The sequence below is a fragment of the Phyllobates terribilis genome, unplaced genomic scaffold (genome assembly GCF_046119375.1).
Source record: "Phyllobates terribilis strain yellow unplaced genomic scaffold, ASM4611937v1 Scaffold_10__3_contigs__length_209671492, whole genome shotgun sequence".
Lineage (NCBI taxonomy): Eukaryota > Metazoa > Chordata > Amphibia > Anura > Dendrobatidae > Phyllobates > Phyllobates terribilis.
Genome location: NW_027362770.1, coordinates 143,247,439 through 143,265,134, shown reverse-complemented (window position 1 = coordinate 143,265,134; position 17,696 = coordinate 143,247,439). Strand labels below are relative to the sequence as shown.

The window sequence follows — 17,696 nt, the reverse complement described above, 5'->3', positions numbered from 1 at the left end:
ACAATATACACAGGAGGCTGCCAATCAGTGGTGTGGGCGGGGTTATACACAGCTCAGCATTCAGAGCACTGCTAGATCTGCAGCAAATAAAACAATGATTTTATCTAAAACTACATCAAGCAGCCTAGTAAGTGATACATTGCTGGAATGAGGGTCTCTGCCACTAAATCATGCTGCTATTAGATGGGGTAGCGAAAACCTAGTAACTGATTCTCTTTAAAAATGTTGGCAAATCTTCCATGAATCACCAAAGTCTTTAGGAACCTTGTGGAAACCTGCAATTCTGGAAGGTTTCTTATATGTAACATGGGACGCTCTATCTATAGACAAGAAACAAGGTGTGAAGGGGCATGGCTTATTAAAGGAGTAAGGGGGCATGGACAGAAAACTACTGTATGGCAACCAAGAAAAGTTTTCAAGTATGGGTCAAAGATATTCTCCCGTAGAAGAAATGCTTCTAGAAGAGACTAACCCCATAAACAAGGAATGAAATATAAAATCAGAGAATAAAAAAAAATCTGTCTGCGTGTATTTTTTTTGACCACTTGTAATACTACATTTCACTGTAGCAAATTAGTGGCAAATTATGTGTTTTCTGGAGAGTTTGGGAGTGACGGTAGCTGTCATATTATAGGAGGTGTCTGTAATAAAATAACTAAGATATCATCAGAAAATAACCTATTGTTCAAATCATTTATTTATTTATCTTTTGTGGCAATTTTGTTTTTCAATTAAAATCACAATTTTTTATTAAAATCAAAATGAGTAATCTTGCAATTTTCACTCTGGATACTGGATTTTTTTAAATTCATGCTTCCTGTAATTTCAGGGAGAGTTTACAGCAGGCTCATTATCATCAGTGGCAGGTTTACAATTACAGGTAACACTTCTATACACAGCTGATAAGTATCCAACAGGATCCAACAATCACAATAGCCGATGTCACACCTTACTTTGCTCCTCCTTCCTTTACAATGACCTTTGCACACGCTCATTAGACACTTCAATACAAAAGATATTGACCATTGTGGCTAATGTACATGTGTTATTGTTAGAACTCTCCTGTTAGGTTTTTTTTAGTTTGCTGGTCACATGACCATTTTTGCCTATTTAATCCGACTCCGCCCTCCTGGTCTTGCTGGACTTCATTGTATTTACTACTCTTGAGCTAGCTTGGTGCTCTGTTGCCGTTCTCTGTTAGTTTTGCTAGGTCTTCTGACCTCTATGCTTTTCATTGTGTGTTTGTCTTTGACTGCTACTATTTCTGCTAGGAGGTGTCCAACTTATCCCAGTCCCTAGTTCTTGTAGGGATCCCTCCCTTACATCTATAGGTCTTCGTACAGACTAGCCGAGGACTTTAGCGGGTCTGATCGCAGGATCAGGTTCCCCGTTACATCGTAGGGATCTAGTTTAGTTCTATTGTAGGGACAGTTCTCCTGTCTTTCCTTAGTCCCTGTAGCAGATCATAACAGTAAGTCCAGCCCTAAAAGAAAAAAAAAATTTCTCTAAGGAAAGACCTCCAGTTTTCCATCATGGTCTCGGTTCAAGATTTGGCTCAACGCTTGCAGGGACTCTCTCTGGAGGTGGCTGAGCTCCAACAACACGTGAGTAGCTGTTCTGGAGCGCATTTTGTGGAACCAAAGGTACGTCTGCCTGATCTATTTTTTGGCGAACAACAAGATTTTTTTTCTTTTAAAAATGCTTGTTTATTGTATTTTCGTTTGAGACCCGGATCCTCTGGTGATGAATCACAGCGCATAGGGTTCATAATGTCACTTTTGCGCAAAGATCCTCAGGGATGGGTCTTCTCTCTCCAACCTAGTGATCCGTGCTTTAGATCAGTGGATAGTTTTTTTTCTGCTTTGGGTTTGCTGTATGATGATCCTGATCGTGTCTCATCTGCTGAGTCTGAATTGAGACGTTTGAGGCAGGGATCAGGTAATGTGGAAAAATATTGTTCTCACTTCCGTCGGTGGTCTGCCCAGGTGGGGTGGAACGATTCAGCTTTGAAAAGCTTGTTTCTTGCAGGGCTAGGTGAAAGGGTTAAGGATTTACTGATTGCTTATCCCACACCTGGAAACTTGCAGGAGGCAATGCAATTAGCTATACGGGTGGACAGGAGACTGCGTGCAAGGGTTAATGAGAGCAAATCCTCTGCTATGTCAGCTCCGAGTCCTGAGAGGGTCTGTGCTGACAATGGAGAGCCGATGGAGATTGGGGCGATGACACCCCGCTCTCAGGAAAAAGACCGCAGGCTTTCTGAAGGCTTGTGCTTCTATTGTGGAAATTCTGGTCATTTTATTAAGAACTGTGTGCTTCGTATGAAGAAAGAAAAAAAAATGGTCAGTTATGCCCGTATTGCCTGTTTAAATTCTAAGGGAGTATTCCTATCTGCCACTACTGCTGCTCAGGATAAATTAATTGAATTTCGGGTATTTGTGGATTGTGGTTCTACTCTGAATGTGATTGATGGGGGATTCTTGGAAAAACTTAGATTAGAACCTAAAACTTTGTCATCCCCTATTGCTGTGGTTTCTGTTGATGGCTCTCCCTTGAAGAGTGTTACTCATAAGGTCTGTGAATTTCCCCTCACTATTAATGGTATTCACCAAGAAAATTTGGATTTGGTGGTATTGGATAATTTGCCTTCTCCAGTAATATTGGAGTTACCCTGGTTAAAATTGCACAATCCTGTACTGGATTGGTCTACCAATGAAATTAAGTCCTGGAGCCCTAAGTGTTATGACAAGTGTTGTAACGGGCGCACTGCTGCTGTGGATAGAGGGGAATTGCCTGTACCTATTCAGGATTTTTGGAGAGTTTTTTTCTGAGGAGGAGTCACAAATTTTGCCTCCCCATAGAGACTATGATTGTACCATTGAATTTGTCCCTGGAGCGACTCTTCCTAAAAGTCGTTTATTTAATCTTACTATTCCTGAGAGAAAGGCTTTGGAGGAATACATACAGACAAGCTTGGCCGCCGGTCACATTAGGCCTTCCAAGTCTCCTGTGGCTGTTGGATTTTTTTTTGTAAAAAAAAAGATGGCGGTTTACGTCCTTGTCTGGACTTTCGTGAGATTAATAAAATTACTGTACGCAATCCTTACCCACTGCCATTGATTCCTGATTATTTAACCAGTTAGTGGGGGCCAAGTGGTTCTCTAAAATTGATCTCCGGGGGGCATACAATTTGTTGCGCATGAAGGAGGGTGATGAATGGAAGACTGCTTTTAACACTCCTGTGGGTCATTTTGAGAATCTGGTTATGCCTTTTGGTCTTACCAATGCTCCAGCATTTTTTCAGAATCTTATTAATGACATCCTTAGACCTTTGATCGGCAAAAATGTGGTTGTGTATTTGGATGACATTCTGATTTATTCGCCTGATCTGGAGTCTCATTGGCGGAGCGTACGTGAGGTATTACAGTTATTAATGGACAATTCGCTTTTTGCTAAGCTGGAGAAATGTGAGTTCGCTGTACAGAGAATTCGTTTTTTGGGCTACATTATCTCCAGTGAAGGTTTTGAGATGGACCCGGTTAAAGTTCAAGCTGTACAGGAATGGCCTAGGCCTATTGGTTTGAAATCGATACAGAGGTTTTTGGGCTTCGCCAATTATTACAGAAAATTCATAAAAAATGTTTCTATTATTGTCAAACCGCTGACCGATCTCACCAGGAAAGGTGCTGATGCGGTTCAGTGGACTTCTGAGGCCATTGAAGCTTTTGTGTTTCTAAAGGAGAGGTTCACCTCTGCCCCCATCCTTATGCAGCCTGATGTGACTAAGCCGTTTTTGGTTGAGGTTGATGCTTCTTCTGTGGGGGTCGGTGCGGTGTTGTCTCAGGAAAACAAGGATGGAGTACATCCCTGTGCCTTTTTTTCCAAAAAATTTTCTGAGACTGAACTTAATTACGATATTGGTAATCGGGAATTGCTGGCTATTAAACTCGCATTTGAACACTGGCGTCACCTCTTGGAAGGTGCTGAATTTCCCATTCAGGTTTTCACTGATCATAAAAATCTGATCTATCTTGATGCTGCCAAGCGCTTGAATGCCCGTCAGGCTAGGTGGGCACTTTTTTTCTCGCGGTTTAATTTTTCCGTTACTTACATCCCGGGTACCAAGAATGTTAAAGCGGATGCTTTGTCTCGCAGCTTTTCTCCCATGGTCGGTGTTGAGGAGGAAGAGGAGAGCATTTTACAATAAGGTGTTGTGATTGCTGCTTTGGACTCCGTTTTGGAGGATGAGATTCTTAAAGCTCAGGAGAATGCCCCATCTAACACTCCCCATGGGAGGTTGTTTGTGCCTAGGACCTTTAGGAGAGATTTGTTTGTTGAGTGTCATGAGTCTCGGTTGGCAGGTCATCCAGGAATTTCTGAGACCAAGAGACTTGTGGGTCGCAGTTTTTGGTGGCCTGGATGGCAGAAGGAAGTCATTAAGTGGGTGCGCCAATGTACTGTGTGTGCTAGATCCAAGTCTTCGCATGCTCCTGCTGCGGGGTTGCTTTGCCCTCTGGAGGTTCCTAGTGCACCTTGGACACATCTGGCTATGGACTTTATTACTGACCTTCCCCCCTCTGAAGGTTTCACGGTCATCTGGGTGGTCGTGGACCGTTTTAGCAAGATGTGTCACTTGGTTCCCTTCATCAAACTGCCTTGCGCTAAGACACTCGCTAAGGCCTTTGTCAAGGAAATTGTCAGACTACATGGTGTTCCTACTGACATTGTTTCTGATAGGGGACCTCAGTTCGTGGCTCGTTTTTGGCGTGCCTTTTGTGACAGGTTGGGAGTTCATTTGTCGTTTTCATCTGGATATCATCCTGAGTCTAATGGCCAGACAGAAAGGAAGAACCAGGATGTTGAGCAGTTCTTGCGTTGTTTTGTGGCAGACAATCAAGAGGGGTGGTCTGAGTTTCTGCCACTTGCTGAATTTGCTCTTAACAACCATACATCCTCTTCTGCTGGGTGTTCGCCTTTTTTTTGTTGTTCTGGGAGACATCCGTCTTTTGGGTCATTCTCCAAATTGGTTTCGGCTGTGCCTGAGGAGGAGAGTTTTTCCGGTGATTTGGAGAGAGTTTGGACGGATGTGCGTGGTAATCTTCAGGAGGCTAACAAAAAATCTAAGAGGTACTTTGATAGGAAACGGCAAGAGGTTTTGTTTGCTGTTGGTGACCTGGTTTGGTTGTCCTCTAAGAATCTGCGATTGAGGATTCCTTCTAAAAAATTGGGTCCCAAGTTCGTAGGGCCCTTTAAGGTGCTTCAGATAGTTAACCAATCTGCTGTTAGGTTGGAGGTTCCTACGTCCTGGAAGATTAACCCGGTGTTTCATGTTTCTCTGTTGAAAAAAGCTGATGTGTCGCATGGTGACGCCTCTGCCACTGTTCCTCCGGTGGTGGAGGACGGGGAATATGAAATTTCCCGCATCCTAAATTCTAGACGGTATAGAGGGAGTTTGCAGTATCTCGTCGCTTGGAAGGGTTTCGGACCTGAGGATAACTCATGGGTGAGGGCGGATGATGTTTCTGCTTCCAGACTGGTCAGAGCGTTTCACAGGAGGTTTCCTGGTAAGCCTGGGCCTAGGGGATCCGGAGGATCCTCTTAGAAGAGGGGGTACTGTTAGAACTCTCCTGTTAGGTTTTTTTTAGTTTGCTGGTCACATGACCATTTTTACCTATTTAATCCGGCTCCGCCCTCCTGGTCTTGCTGGACTTCAATTGTATTTACTACTCTTGAGCTAGCTTGGTGCTCTGTTGCCGTTCTCTGTTAGTTTTGCTAGGTCTTCTGACCTCTATGCTTTTTGTTGTGTGTTTGTCTTTGACTGCTACTATTTCTGCTAGGAGGTGTCCAACTTATCCCAGTCCCTAGTTCTTGTAGGGATCCCTCCCTCACATCTATAGGTCTTCGTACAGACTAGCCGAGGACTTTAGCGGGTCTGATCGCAGGATCAGGTTCCCCGTTACATCGTAGGGATCTAGTTTAGTTTTATTGTAGGGACAGTTCTCCTGTCTTTCCTTAGTCCCTGTAGCAGATCATAACAGTTATTTCCTGAAACCACAAGAAGTTAGAGTCTAAAAAGCCCAAGTGGTCAATGTAAGAAATGCAAGATTTATATATTTTTTTAGAATGCAGATTATGATATATATAAAAAATTGGCAAAAATGTTAAAAATTGTTGTTTTAATCAATAGTTCATTTTCTGATGATAACTTCCCTTTAACCAAGCCATTGTTTTTATTATAACGGGCGCTGATTATTTCCATCCTATATCGTTCCTACATTGACGACATTCTGTTCTCATTTTATAATTCTTAGACCTGGTTCTGACGAATGTATTATATGTACGCGTGCCATCCATGTGAAAAATTCGAAGTCATTCGGACAACACTTGGACCATTGTTATTAATATTATAATTAATAATAATTTCATTTATTTAGCGCCAACATATTTCACAGCACTTTACAATTAAATGTTATTGAATAGGGCTTTTCAGATGATTTTTTTTTCATGTGACCACATGAAATAAAATCTCATCATGCACTAATCTCTTCCGTATATCAGAGACTCGGCTATTAAAGTCTGTGGGTGCGCAAAACAACGGATCCCATATAGGTCATTCATAATGCATCCGTTTTTTTACGGACACACTGAAATTATTAATGTAGGAAACTGTATTTAGTTTTGTAAATTTTTTTAGCTGTTGATGTATAAAAACAGATGACATATATGTAAGAAAAGGACACTCGGATGATACACAGATAGAATACGGATAGCAATATGGATGAAAATCGTCCCTTTTTTGGGGGGTGGGTGTGGGATGAAAAAAGGATGATTTTTCTGATGCTCGTCTAAACCCACTTTTATTCTTATTTTATATTACTATTCTTTTTTCTATCATATATTATAGTAAAACTTTAAACTGAAGAACAAAATAATATCTCAGACAAACGGATTATACATAGATGGAATGCGGATAACAATATGGATGAAAATCGTCCCTTTTTTGGGGGGTGGGTGTGGGATGAAAAAAGGATGATTTTTCTGATGCTCGTCTAAACCCACTTTTATTCTTATTTTATATTACTATTCTTTTTTCTATCATATATTATAGTAAAACTTTAAACTGAAGAACAAAATAATATCTCAGACAAACGGATTATACATAGATGGAATGCGGATAACAATATGGATGAAAATCGTCCCTTTTTTGGGGGGTGGGTGTGGGATGAAAAAAGGATGATTTTTCTGACGCTCGTCTAAACCCACTTTTATTCTTATTTTATATTATTATTCTTTTTCCTATCATATATTATAGTAAAACTTTAAACTGAAGAACAAAATAAAATCTAAGACAAACGGATTATACATAGATGGAATACGGATAACAATATGGATGAAAATTGTCCCTTTTTTGGGGGGTGGGTGTGGGATCAAAAAAGGATGATTTTTCTGACGCTGGTCTAAACCCACTTTTATTCTTATTTTATATTACTGTTCTTTTTCTTATAATATATTATAGTAAAACTTTAAACTGAAGAACAAAATAATATCTCAGACAACCTTCATCATAAAGCCACAAGGACACGAAGGCTTAAACTACCGAATTCTGCATTTTTTTCTTTTTGTCAAATAGAGGACAGTATGAAAGATAAAACTCACAGGGGGTTCATGTAGGGACAATATTAGGATCGTACTTGCTGATAACTCATTCCAAAAAATAATTTCTTTCTGCATCCTTGCAATAAATTTGACCCGGAAGGGGGTAGGAGAGAAAGAACAATTATTATCTCGTATTACACGGGCATTTCGTTTGATGCGGAAAACATGCGGTTTAATTGCTTGATTTGGATCTCGTTGGCAAAAAAAAGAAGAAAAAAAAATATTACTTTTAATTATGCTAATTTATCTCGGGAAAAAAAAGCTGAATTTACAAAAAGCAATAGCATTAATTATTTATTTGCCTATTAAGGCTGAGTATAAATTATTCCACTAATTGACTGACAGAATTTCCTAAATATGCTTATGAGTATATTCCCGCTGTTGTGATAAGTTCACAGTTCCGCTGCACCCTTCTCAGCTGTCACATACTTCTAATGTCTGTCACTCAAGTCTACAGAGCTGCGGCAAAGATCAGAATAATGGAAGCTGGGAACACAGGGAGACATTTAAATTCACACATGACACAAGACGTCGAGGAAGAAAGAAGGCAAAATGCTGTTTTTTCAGCAATACTGTAGGAACGGACTTCCAGAAAAAAAAAGTATTCAAGAATTTTAATATATGGGGTGAAATTATGTCATATGGGATCATATTATTATTATAAATGGTAAGCCCACAATTCTACCATACGAGTATATAGGCAGTGCCTTGATAAAGTTTTCATACCCCTTGAACTTTTCTAAATTTTATCACGTTACACCTACAAACTTAAATGTATTTTATTGGGATTTTTGATATACCGACACAAAGTAGTAAGTATTTGTGAAGTGTAAAGGAAACAATACAAGGTTTTCTAAATATTTTAAAAATATAAATCTGAAAATTGTGACGTGCATTTGTATTCAGCTCCCCTGTAGTTTGATACCCCTAAATAAAATCCTGAGTGACCAATTGCCTTAAGAAGTTACATGATGAGTAAATTGAGGGTGTAATTTATTCCCAATATAGCCACAGCTGTTATGTGAAGGCCTCAGAGGTTTGTTTGAGAACATTAGAGATCAAAGAGCATCATGTAAACCAAGGAACACACCGGACAGGTCAGGGATAAAGTTGTAGAGAAGAGTAAAGCACGGTTGGGTTATAAAAAAAAAAAAAAATAGCCCAACCTCAGAACATCTTGCAAAGCACTGTTCAATCCATCATCCAAAAATGGAATAGTGTGGCACAAATGCAAACCTACCAAGACATGGCCGTCCACCTAAACTGACATTCCAAGCAAGAAGAGGACTAATTAGAGAAGTAGCCAAGAGGCTCATGGTCACAGTGGAGGTGATGAAGAGATCCACAGCTCAGGTTGGAGAATCTGTCCACAGGACAACTATTAGTCATATAGCCACAAATCTGGCCTTTATGGAAGAGTTTCAAGAAGAAAGCCTTTTTTGAAAGCAAGCCATAAAAAGTTCCATTTGCAGTCTGCAAAAAGTCATGTAGGGGACACAGGTAGCATGTGGAAAAAGGTGCCCTGATCAGACCAAAGTAGAACTTTTTGGGCTAAATGAAAAACGCTATGTTTGGCAGAAAACTAACACTGCACATCACCATGAAAACACCATCCCCATGGTCAAACATGGTGGTGTCAGTATCATGTGGGATTTCTTCAGCAAGGAAAGGGAAGCTGGTAAGAGTTGATGGGAAGATGGATGGACTAAATACAGGGCAATCCTGGAGGAAAACCTGTTAGAGGCTACAAAAGACTTTAGACTAGGGTGTAGATTCTCCTTCCAGCAGGACAACAACCGGTGATTCTAAATACCTTGTAAGACCACAGCCCAAATATGGGAATCTATTTTGGGCTACACATTAGAAAAAGAATGTAAGAGAGCTGTAGACAGTTCAACGGTGGCCAAGTAGAATAGAGAGAGGGAATGTATTAAATGAGATGATCGGGTTTTTTTTTTTTTCTTTACCATGAGCTGTAAGAATTGAGCTTGTTCAGACTAGGAAGAAAGACTCTTAAGAAGAAAATGTACCAACATTTAGAATGCCAAATTTGGACATTTCAGCCCTATCCCCTGGCATATCCAGGAACGGCCTCCAAACTGCCCCTTTCAGGCGTAGTTTTTATCCAAACTCCACCCCTTTTTGTGGTTCTATTCTCTGGTCTATTAGCAAGCACACAAATATAAATATATGTGAAATCCGTACATTAAGCTGACAAATGATTTATTCCTTCCAGCAACTGAATGAAGGACCAGAAGGCAACATTACTGTAGAGAGGAAAGGAAATTCAGACATAAATATGGGAAATGATTCTTTACAGTTTGAGCAGTCTTTACTACTCTAACTATAAAGAACCCTTCTTTTATTTATGTCTGATTTTAGAATTGAATGATGCATGTGATGATTATGATCTAAGAAAGATTGAACTTGTTGGATATTTGTCTTTCTTTTTTACCTCTGGATCAGTAGCCATGGATGTGTAGCACCCAAATTATTAATAGGACTTGTCCAAAAGTCATTAGTCTAAATGCAGGTATATCAAAGGCAATAACCCCCTTTTAAAGAAATGTTCATTTTTTTTTAATAAAGTATATGTTATGAATTGATTACTCACTATGTTTAAAGATTTAAAGAAGCACTATCGTTAAAGTTTTCTTAATATATTGCAATTATCATATTATATAGCATTGTGTACTTACAATTGCTCATTTTGCCTTTCTACTCTACTAATTCTTCTCTGCTCTATGTAGAAACAGGAAGTCTCTAGTCCCTGCAGAAATCATTCCCCTCTCCAACTCCTGACCCAGCTGTTCCCTGCTCCGTCCTGTCAGGGACTTTTGCAGTGACTTATGATTCATGCAGGGAAAATTGACCTCCTGTTTCTACATAGAGCATAGGAGGATTCAGCTGGTCAGATTTTAATCACGTGATGGTATAGACCTAATGGAAAAGAGAAGAATTATCTGGGTAGAAAGGCAAAATGAGCAATTGTAAGTACACAGTGCTGTATAATATGATGACTACAATATAGTAAGAGGATGAAATCTTTTATGGGAGGAGGAGTGCTTCTTTAATATCTCTGCTTGATGTAAATGTATCGGAACACTATTCCTGCAAGACACACTATAATGCATCAGTATACAAAGAATTGTTGTAGATTGATACAAACAGGGAGATTAAGAAACCCAAAAATCACTATATACAGTGGGTACGGAAAGTATTCAGACCCCTTTAAATTTTTCACTCTTTGTTTCATTGCAGACATTTGGTAAATTCTAAAAAGTTCATTTTTTTTCTCATTAAAGTACACTCTGCACCCCATCTTGACTGAAAAAAACAACAATGTAGAAATTTTTGCAAATTTATTAAAAAAGTAAATGATATAAGCACAGATAGTACTGCATTGCTCTCTCCCTGGAAAGTATGTAAGCACAAATAGAGCTGCCTCCTTAGCTCTATCTATAAATGATGTAAGCACAGATAGTACTGCATTGCTCTCTCCCTGGAAAGTATGTAAGCACAAATAGAGCTGCCTCCTTAGCTCTATCTATAAATGATGTAAGCACAGATAGTACTGCAGTACTCTTTCCATGTAAGTTATGCAGAGACAGAAAGCATTGCCTCCTTAAGTTTACCTGGAAATGATGTAAGCACAGATAGTACCACCTTCCAGTCTCACACTGCAAATTATATAGGCCCAGATACTACTGCTTTCTAGCACTACCTTTAAATGATTTTAAAACCTACAATAGACAAAAAATATATCTCATACCCTACCATTATTATATATAAATGTAAAGCAAAGTTGCATATTAAATATAGGGTACTTAGTGAACTATTTTTGATTTAAATGATTTTAGTATAGTGTTGTCCGCCTGCCAGTTATACAGGCACAGATAGTACTATCCTCTCCACTCTCCCTATGAATAATGTAAAGCATAAATACTTCTGTCTCCTATACTCCTCCTGATTAGTAAGTATTATTAAAGCCTCTCACATTCATTTGCCAGGCAATGCAAGAAGGAAAGTTTTGACAGAGAAGTCAGAGAGAGAGAAAAAAACATGTCTGCTAGGCTCAGACACTGAAGAAAATTAATAATTCATTAAGAAAGTGCACTGCCCATCAGTATGTAATCATTACTAAAAGAAGAATATTGGAAACTGTAAGTCTTATATAATGAATAATTCTAACTGCCGGGTCCCCCAGCGATACTGAAAATAGGGCTCGGAGACCCGGGAAAAATGCTGAATCCTGGGAAAATGTGAAGACAGCCAATGCCGACCCCTTTGATTTATATCACATCGCCTTTTTTTGGGACATTCATTCATTTTTGGATGCGATGCGGATTTTTGCGTTGTCTTTTAGAGAGTTAATATTTCTCTGGGTGGCACATCACTCTGTATCAACATGCTGTTCTTTCTGTTATAATGATGATTACCATTATTAACAGTCATTTATATAGTACTGTGTTATTGCGTGGGAAGCGCAATATGACATATGCTAACAGAGCAAACAGATGGAGCAGTCTTCCTATACTTTGCTGCAGCACGGAGCTGCCATTCATTCATGACAGTCAGGTGTGACTCTATAATGCAAGTAATTCGAGCATCTGCTTACTGATAGACTCATACACACTCATATACCATATGTCTCCTGCACGCTGCTCAACGTGCATTGTGTACACTGTGCATACCTGTATGTGTATCACATGTGAATCGTACCTTGGGCTCTGTTCATACTAGGGTCATGGCTTCCATTCATAATGGATCTCACTGAATTGTAGAATAGAAAGAGCATAGCATTATTAAAGGGAACCTATCAGCAGGTTAGTCCTACTCAGCATGATGTAAGGCCAGACACCCTGATTCCAGCGATGTATCACTTATTAGGCTGCTTACTGTGGTTTTGATTAAAAACTGTATTCTCTGCAGCAGATCTAGCAGTTCTCTGAATGCTGAGCTCTGTATAACTCCGCCCACACCACTGATTGGCTGCTTTCAATATGCAAAGGCCGAAAGCTGCCAATCAGTGGAGAGCGTGGGGTTATACAGAGTTTAGGAATATGGAGGACTATTTGGCAGCAGGTTTACGAGTCCTATAGTGATAATCTCCTACTGATTAAACAGGGATTTTATAAAAATGACAAAAAGCAGCCCGGTAAGTGACACATCGCTGGAATAAGGGTCTGTTTCTCTACAGCATGCTGCTCTCAGATTATATAGGAAAAGCTTGATGACAGATTTCCTCTAAATCTTTCCCTCCTGGGCAATTTTTCATTTTTGTGCTTCCTCTTTTCTCTCTCCTTCTAAATAGCCATAAGTTTTTATGTTTACGTTGACATAGCCGTATGAGGGCTTTTTTTGTGTGATGAGTTGTAGTTAATTTTACCATTTTATGTACAAGAAAATGATAGCAAATACGGTTTTATTTTTACGGTGTTCAATATTCAAACAGAACCTGATGATATGATTTATCAGGTCAGTACAATTACAATAATACCAAACATGTATAGCATGTATAGCATATATATATATATATATATATATATATATATATATATATATATATATATATATATATATAAATGTAGCACCCCGAGGGCTCGGCTGCTACAGGGGTATTGCACCTCAAACCAGAGGTGTGATATTCCACTCCCGGGTAAGGATGGAGTGTGGACTAGGGCTCGGTAGGCTGCATGCATCACACACACCCCATTTCCCAGGGACAGCTCAACGGTGCTCCCACTAGACAGAAGTGCAGGCACGACAGCATCTGTCCCTGGCTGGAGTGGGGAGGGGGAGGAAAACCCAGTGGTGTAGGAGCAGATAGGGGTGGGTCTCTGGGCAAAGGTAGGAGCCCATTGGTTGCTAGTCACCTGGGCTCGGGTGTTAGAAGGAGGTATATAAGGTGGGCACCATCTTAGAGTAGTCAGTTCAGTTCAGTCAGAAGAAAGAAGAAGTTGAGTCTGAAGAGAAGTGACAGGGAGCAGGGCTGCTGTATGGGCTCTGCTCCACGGGCAGGCCTTGTCAGGAGGCCGGGGCCTGAGAGACAGGAGAAGGAACAGCAAAGGAAGTAAGAAAGGAAACAAGGAACTGAAACACAGAGAAAGGCCCAGAGACACGAAGGCAGAAGGAACCCCAAAGGCACAGGAGATTGCGGGTGAAGGGTTGGCAGAGCAGGGTACCGGGACCCAAATTGGTGGAGGCAACAGATTCCTCAGCCAAAGACCGGAGGTTGTGACCACATCTTGGTGCGACCCCTCACTACATCCACCAGGAAAGCATACCACATAGGCCCGAGGAAGCTGGACACAGGTGGGTCACTGGTGGGGACGGCCAGAGAAGGGAAGAGAAGGGAGCCCTGTGCCACGCTCTGGAATTGCCTGGGAGTTGGTCGAGCCCCTTGCCTGGTGAACACAGCACGGCTCAGGCGGTCCTTCATGTGCACAAGTGATCTGGATGAGAACTGTGAGTAAAGCATTGAAAACTGCACCACACGTCTCTGTGTTTCATCGCCGCACCAGCACCATTAGTACTGGGACGCTCACACCATCACTCCCATCATCCACACTAGCTGCCCTGAGGCAATACTTCTCCTGTGGGGAGTTATCCCATACTTTGCTGCGCTTACAACATCAGCCTCAGCAGTCTGCAGCGCAGCGACGGTCCCCACTGACCGCAATCCACGGGTGGCGTAGTCGGACATTTGTTATTACACTAAGACTGCCACTGAATTGACCACCCTGGGCACGGACCGGGTCAGCGCCACGGAGACTACAACCCCCAGCGATCCGGCTCCGGGTATCCCCTGCACAACACAGGCCCAGGGGGCAAGTCATATATATATATTAGTAGTAAAAAGAAAATTCTAAACTTTGTTTATAAAAACTGATTTGTGTTGGCATTTTCTACGATTGGTAACTTTTTGATTATTCTATGATGGAGCTCTGTTTTTGGAGTGGTGAGCTGATGTCTTTATTGGACCAGTTTAGGGTCTCTACGATGTTTTTTATTGCATTTTTTTATGGAGATACACTTTCCATAAATGGCAATTCGGCGGTTATAATTTTTTTTCTTTTGAAAATGTGTACCTTATGGGTTTATTAAAAAAGCAGTGAGCTCCTGTCGCTGCTATTAGATGAAGGTGCCGGCTGGGTAGCACAGCCAGCACCTGCCCTGTATGGAACGTCATACCTGCACCCAATGTAATATGTCCATGCAGTGTCAGACGGAAGAACATTGGGCCCACCAGAGGATTTGATTCTGAGGGTCCACCTTTCTCCCCCACTCAAGAGCCCCATAGCAGCTGCAAAGTTTGCACTATGAACTCTCCTGAAGTAGCAACCAGGGCCCACCGGAGGATTCTCCGGTTTTCTGGTGGGCCAGTCCAACCCTGCGTACATGTACATAACGTGTTGGGAAGGGGCTAAGGTGCACCCATCAGCAATCAAATTATGGCCACTGACAAGCGAAGCAAATAACATTAATTATCTGGTGACAATAGTACCTGTTAAGAGGTGGTATATCTTTGCATACGTACCATCATTGTTTTTTGGGGATATGGACACTTTCTTCCCACTAGTCCCGCTTTTGGGCATTTTTCACACTAACACTGCCCTTCTTCAATCTGGGGCAGGCTGAATTTGCAGGAATTGTATCTGAAAATTTGGAATAGTCCTGGCAATATCAGGATGGCAATTATGTATTGGGCATCAAGTTAACGGTCAGTTCTTAAAGTTGGAAGCAAGAAAAGCGTAATGGTCTAAGGGACATTTGCAAGGGACACATTTTCATGTTTTGACAACTGGGTAAGAGCATATCCAAAATAGCAATTGGTGTTTTGGGGTGTTCGCAATATTCAGTGGTTGGTACCTACCAAAAGAATAACAACCGGTAAACCATAGACTGGATCATGGGCAGCTAAGTCTCACTGGTTCACGTGGGGAGCAAAGTCTAGCCTGTATGGTTTAATCCAACAGGAGAGCTACTACAGTACAAAATTATTATTGAGTTTGCTGTGCGTGGGGCTGTGTAGCTGCAGTATGGTCAGACAGCCCATACTAACCCCTGTACACCACTGAAAGTGCCCACAATGGCCATGCGACTATCAGTAATGGACTATGGAAGAAAGTGGCCTTGGCTTTATTTGATATCGTTTGGATAGTTGAGTGCATTGAGTTACATAGTTTCAACTATCCAGAATTTTCAGATACAGTCCTCGGAATTTTATCTGAAAAGAGGGTGGAGATTTTTAAGCCCTGCCCAAAAGAAGGCATTCCAGGAAGGGCAAAGAGCCGAACTTAAACACCCTTACTCATCCTAAACAAATATTGGTAAGACTTAGAGATGAGCGAACCCTGGTTTACAGCCCACTGAGCTTACAGGTTCCCGATGCAGCATTTGATACACCGGCCTGGCACGACATCTTCAACGTGGTGCACAGGTGATGACATGTGACCCTGGAGAATCATAAACTGAGCTTGGGATCCCAGAAGCTAAGCAAATTCTCATAGCTCCTGTCCGTGGTCAAAGTGCACTGACCTGGATTGTGGCCTTGGGTTGCTCAATGTGATCCACTCATCTCTAGTAAGTACGCACTTATGTGGGGAAAAGATGGCGGCGGAATGGGAAGAAGATAAGTAGAGTGATGGTCTGGACAATAATCTGCCTGGAAAAATTGGGTCCTGGAATTCATAGAATCCTAGAATGTTAGAGTTGGAAGGGACCTCCAGGGTCATGGTGTCAAACCGCCTGCTCAATGCAGGATTCACTAAACCATCTCAGACAGATGTCTGTCCAGCCTCTGTTTGAAGACTTCCATTGAAGGAGAACTCACCACCTCTCGTGGCCGCCTGTTCCACTCATTAATCATCCTCACTGTCATGTGGACGTTGCTTTGACATGAAAGACCAAGCACACTCCTGCAAGGCAACAGTAACAGGCTGAAAACCATGGATGGACATAACATTGGTGGCCAGCTGCACAGGGGCCCAAGAGGTAAGGGGGCCATTTCATACTCCAAAGCAAGTGGAATTGTGTATTATAATGAACTATTGGACAAAAAGGGGCCCATATACTGTTTTTGTATAGAGGCTTTCTTCTGTGTGGTGTCCACCTGTGCTGAAAACTATTAAGTCACTTTTAGGAAGGCAATGATTAGGGAATGCCGAAGTTTCAAAAAAGTAAAGTGTCTCCAAAAAGGAAAAATAAATATTTTGGGGTGTACTTTTTATGACTTTTTCCGTTGATAGCTATGTAATGCGTTACAGAGGACTAATCCCTACTGGTCAAATAATGCAAATGCTCCTTGTAAGAAATCAGAAACCCGACAGGAGATTCCAGGATGAAGGGCTACTTGGACTCTTAGTGATGCATAAAGTTTTATTATAATGTCTGCAAAGCGCTGTGGAATATGCTAGTGCTGTATAAGCAAATATAATAAAAATAATAATAAGTACGTAGAAGGCAAGCCCTTTAACACCGATGGTTTTTGCTTTGTTCTCAAATTATTTGCATGCCTCCTGGTATGGAGCACATTCATGGGAAATAACAGGTTAACAGTATAAGCAATAGCGTGTGGAGCTGAAGCGTCTCATGAATATTTTAACATTTCAGCAGTAAAATCTGGGGAGGCTATTCCACCTCACATGCTGAGCCCAAATAATCATGGAAAAGGGAACTAATGAGAGAGGTGAGATGCAGAAAAGCCGTAGAAACACAAGACGAGAATCAGCTAAAGCTCCATGTTCTAAGATCATAACCATCATGCACAATCTTCATAACCAACACGTATCCGATAAGATTGTATCAATCCAGTCCAATCCAATACCTGCAAGATAATATTATGTCTCAGTATTTCTCAAGTATCTCCAAAAGACCAAGATTTCGGGATTTCCTTAATATTACACTGTTGATTTCATATGTTCATCATGTGGTCAAACTTCCAAAATGTGAAACTTTTTGGACATGTATGCCATAAACTTTTGATGGACATGTGTTATCGTGGACTAATCCCTATTGGTCAAAAAATGCAATGTACT

At 41.0% G+C, this 17,696-nt stretch overlaps 1 protein-coding gene across 2 annotated transcripts in view; it reads right to left on the bottom strand.

Annotated features, from left to right (window-relative positions):
* SGCD (sarcoglycan delta) overlaps positions 1–17,696 on the bottom strand; it is a 1,005,043-nt gene that overhangs the window by 426,654 nt on the left and 560,693 nt on the right. The gene's annotated exons all lie outside the window — the stretch shown is intronic.